Here is a 4,984-nt window from a genome sequence, read left to right as displayed (position 1 = left end):
GGTGAGGGGGAAGAGGCACGAATGGAGTCTGATTTGGGGCACGTTCATGTCAAAGAACCCCCCGGGGGGCTGGCTGTGTGGGTCTGGCATTTATTTGACGGAGGAATCAGACGTCAGGAGAACAGTTTGCGAGTCGAGGGAGAAGTGCTCGGGCCGAGGAAGAGACCCCCAGGGGCAGGGGAAGGCGCCGGGCTGGCTCCTGCCTGGCTCCTGCCGGGGGCCGCAGGTTCCCTGGCATCTGGGCGCGGGAGGAGCTTTCTGTGCTCCCTGCAGACAGGATGGACAGGCTGGCTCCGGCCACCAGGGGAGCCCCACATTCGCGAAGGCCCGCAGCTCGGAGCGTGTGTCTCTGTGACCAGGTGTGTGCCCTGTAGCACAGCGCACAGGCCCATCTTACCCTGGGTGGCTGTGGCCACTGCTCGTCCCAGAAGCGACCTTGCTCATAAGGAAACTGCCGCGATGCACCCTCCCTGCCGGTTCCCCTTCTGGCCCTTGGATCCTGGGAAGCTTCGGAGTCCTTTGCCAAACAGGCTGTGGCCAGAAATCCAGACGGGAGCCCACGGCAGTGGGACGCTGGTGCTGCACACACAGTGTCCCTGCTGGAACAGAAGGGTCTAGTGAAGAAGGGTGGAAACGACAACTGCTGGGGAGGGGACAGGAAAGGCCCAGAGAGCCGGGAGACGAACCCGGGAAGGTGAGCCAGAGGCGCGGGCGAGGCGGGGGCCAGCCGGGCGCTAGGGTGGGTGTGTGGGACTGAGCGCGACAGGAGGGGACGAGCGCCGGTCTCTCGCTTTGGCTTTCGGTGTCAGACCCAGCGGGACTTGTGGCAGGCACGGCCAAGGGGACACTGAGGTTTTGGGGAGGGGGTGGGGAGTGCTGGGGCACAACAGTCTACGGGGGGAGACCCAAGAAAAGGAGCCTTCAGGGGGAACTGAGGTAAGGAAGGGCGTGGGGCTCAAGGAGGTGTCCAAGGAGATGCTTCCCGAGGGTGCAACTTGTCCGAACCTCGGGTGCTCCCTCCTCATCCCTCTTGCGATGCTCGCCCTCCTCGCAGGCATCTGAGGCCACAGGCTCCGGCTGGCATCTCTTACCTGAGCTCTGGAAATTTCTCGGGCCGCCCCTCAGGATCTGCCCAGGCTCCGTCAGCGGCCGGCAGCCCCTCATTCCCACAGCACAATGGACATCGGGCTGCAACTGTGACAGTCTTGGGGCCGGCCTGCCAGAGGCGAGGCCAGGGCGGACACCTCGCCTGCGGGAGCGCCCCCGCGCCCCGCTCCTCCACCCCTCCCGAGCCCTGTCTGTGCCCCTTTGCTCTTTCACACTGGCGACGCCTCGTGGTCTGTGGAGGCCCAGCTCTGTGTTCCCGTCCCGATTGGCGCTGCGTGGCCCCTGGGGCAGGGGCCAGTGTGTGTGGGACTCAGGAGGGTACGGTTGGGCCTTTGGTCTCTGCAGGCCCCTTTGGGAGCGGTTTGCCTAATCTGCCTAAATCCTGGAACAGAAGAGTACGTGTGCCACATCGTCTCCAGTGTCACTGGTGCTAAGAAAACCATGTTCTTACACGACCTGCTGTGAGGAGGCCCGCCACACAGTCGTGGGAACCAGTTAGGCCCCCGGGGGCTGGAGCCTCCCCCATTCCGTATCCCGTATCCGACTGTCATTTCAAGTGGGCTTTTTTGTTTGGGAGAAAGAGCGTTAGCAGGAGGGACAGAGAGAGAGGAAAACACGCAGAGTCTGAAGCAGGCTCCGACCCCTTAGCACAGAGCCCCCTGTGGGGCTCGGGGCTCGAAGTCATGGACCGCTAGATCATGGCCTGAGCCGAATCAGACACGTAAGTGACTGAGCCACCCAGGCGCCCCTCAGGTTGGCGTTTGAATATTACATCCACAGAACAAGGGAGTAAAGGCGTTGTGGGGGGTTTCTTTTTTTTAAGAGCACGAGCAGAGCTGGGGGGTGGGGGGAGGAGGGAGGGAGACGGAGAATCCTACGCAGGCTCCATGCTCAGTGCAGAGCCCAGTGGGCTTCATCTCACAACCCTGGGATTGTGACCTGGGCCAAAACCAAGAGGCAGTGGCTCAAGTGACTGAGCCACCCGGGTGCCCTGAGAGTAAAAGAATTTCAAACTCACAGTGGAAGTTCTGTCTCAATAAAAAATCATAGGCGAGTGCTATCTAAGTCAGGGGAAGGAAACAACTGTAGGAAAAAACCAAAAGCCTGGCCGGAGTCTAGGGGAAGGAGGAACGGGAGAGGCAGGAGACTTCAGTCATCCTCCCCTCACGTCTGCCCATCAGGGCTCAGAAATACAGGGGTGCAGTCTGACGGTGGACACTTGGGGTACGGAGTGCTCCCGCAGTCTTTACAGGAGGCGGCCCCGGGGGCTTGAATGCCGGGCCAGCCCACCTCAGCCAGGGTCCGCACGCTAGAATGCCAGATCCCGAAACGGAAGAGCAGCCGATCGTAAACGGCCACGCAGGCGGCCTCGAATATGCCTTGAGGTACGGCCCGGTAAACGCCGTCCTTGCTCTGTTTCCACGTCTGCGCTTGCAGAACCTCTCACCTAGCTCGTGGCACGGGAGCACCTTGAACTACAGTTTGGTTTGGAGCTGCCCCTCCTTAAATGGATGTACGCCCTCACACACCATCAAGGTTACCTTGTGACAGGTGTTCCCACGGTAGGCGGATGGGAGAACGTCCCCAGAGCCTGTGCTGGGAGCTGTTCTCGAGTGTGCACGGGGGCTTCTGTGCCACCATGCCAAGCTCCAGGGCCCCCCTGCCATCCAGCACGGCTCCCTTTTACCTGTTCTAGATGTTGGATTGAAGAGAAGCTCTGTTCCACCAAGCTCAAAGGCCACCGTTGGTACCTTGCACACTGGGGTTCCCGAGGCAGGCAGACCTCGCTGTGTTGTGCTTTGCTGGATTGTGTTTTACAGCTGTTGTGAGGTTTGGGGTTTTGCACATTGAAGGTTTGTGGCAAGCCTGTGTCCGGCAAGTCTACGGGCGCCATTGTTCCAAAAGTATTGGCTCCTTAGGGGTCATGTTTGGTGATCTTCGACTTTGCTACTGTCACGGCTGCGGTGGGGTGGGGGACACCAATGCGCCCACGGAAGAAGGCAAACGTAGCTGATACATGTTGTCTGTGTTCTGCCTGCTTCCCTGGCTGGCCATTCCCTGGTCTCTGTCTCTCAATCCAGGCCTTTTTCATTTTGTTTGTCACCGGGGTCTGTGATCGATAATCTTTGACGTTACTCGGGCACTTATCGTGGGGGCACGTGAACCACGCCCATATAAGACGGGGAACTGAACTCACTGTCGTGCATGTGTATGTGTGCCGTCTGCTCTAGCATCTGGCCTTTCCCCCACCCCTCACATCTTCCTCCTCTAGCCTCCCTTGTCCCTGAGCCCCAGAACTATCGAAATCAGGACCATTACTAGCCCTACATGGCCTCTAAAGGTCAAGTAAAAGCAAGAGTCACATACCTCACGTGCAGGCAAAAGCTACAACTGACCAAGCTCCGTGAGAAAGGAATGTCGAGATCCCAGATTGGCATAAGAGGCCCAGCTTTTGGCCTCTCGTCCAGGTTGTGAAAGCCAGGGAAGGTTCTGGAAAGAACGTAACACACAAGTGACAAAGTTTTAGTGGTACAGACCAATTCAAACCAGCCTCTGCAGTCAGTCCCTTAAGCCACAGCCTGGTCCAGAGCAAGGCCCTGATGCCCTTCAGCTCTGTGAAGGCCGGGACAGGTTCAGGAGGCTGCAGGGAAGAGGCCGACTCCGGCACACCACCGTGCGCGGCGGCGCCGCTAAACGACCGATCTTCAGGGTACGCGGACCAGCCCGCTCCCGGAGGCAGATGCGGCCCCGGACTTTGCCAGCGAGCGAGGAGAAGTCCACGCCTGGCTTCCACCTTTCCAAGGACGAGCTGAGTCCTGCTAACCACAACGGCTACTGAATAAAGCAGCAGCAGCATCTGAGAGAATTAAGTCCATTTGAACGAGGTTCTGGAGGTAATAGGCTATCAACCAGCACTGCGTGCTGAAGAGAAAGCATTAGGGAAAGGAAGAGTTGGGCGCTGCAGCAAACCTCACCGTCATCTTATTTGAAGAAATTGCCACAGCCACCAGCAGCCACTGACCAGACCCTCCACCCGCAGGAAGATGGATGCCCTGAAAAAGCTCAGGTGGTCGTTAGCTTTTTTGTTTTCTAGCAATCAAGTACTGTTCAAGAAGGTATGCACCTTTTTCAGCCATAAAGCGGTCGCCCACTCAGACTACCTGTAGCTTTTATATGCGCTGGGGAATCAGAAAATTAATCGGACTCCTGGAACCTCACCGCAGTACTGCGGGGGTCCGACTCCACCGTCAAGGCTGCCGTGGAGCATATCAAGAAGTCAGAGGTGGCAGGGAGGCCCGATGCCAACTGGAGCCCACATGGTAAGGACAGAAAGGGAAGGAGGGGCAGAGCTAATTGAGCTCTGCCCAGCGGGGGCAGCAAAGCTGCCCTCTGTCCCCTGGACGGCCTGGGGTGCCGAGAAAACCACGGGGCGTGCTTGCTGAGGCCGCCAGGACCGGACTTGTGGAGTCCAGACCCCCGCTGGAAGGCTCACCATGTCAGGAACCACAAGGCCTTTCTCAAGTCTTGGCGGTGTTATTAGAAAGTATTCTTTTGAAGGATCAGAAAAAAGGAAGCCTTGTAGGGAGTGGCTGTCCACGAGCAGGCATGGAAACTGCTGAAATCTGCCTCTCTGAGTATCTCCCGAAATGCAAATGCTCGGGCCAGCATAAATTCCCTAGAAATAAAAGTGACTGATTCCAGCACCTTCATGGGCTAGGGCCCAGCAGGAGGGGGCCCTATGCGCCGGCCCAGCAGGCTGCTCTGGGATCCTCCAGCTCCTTCCTGCAGTGTGGAAAGTTTGAGGGAAGCTTCGGGTCATCGCATCGGCTTAAAAAAATTAAAAGCCAAATTAGAATTCCAGACCGTCGCCCACAAG

This window comes from Suricata suricatta, chromosome X (assembly GCF_006229205.1).
Source record: "Suricata suricatta isolate VVHF042 chromosome X, meerkat_22Aug2017_6uvM2_HiC, whole genome shotgun sequence".
Lineage (NCBI taxonomy): Eukaryota > Metazoa > Chordata > Mammalia > Carnivora > Herpestidae > Suricata > Suricata suricatta.
The sequence above is the reverse complement of the archived record's forward strand: the minus strand, read 5'-3'. Positions refer to the sequence as shown.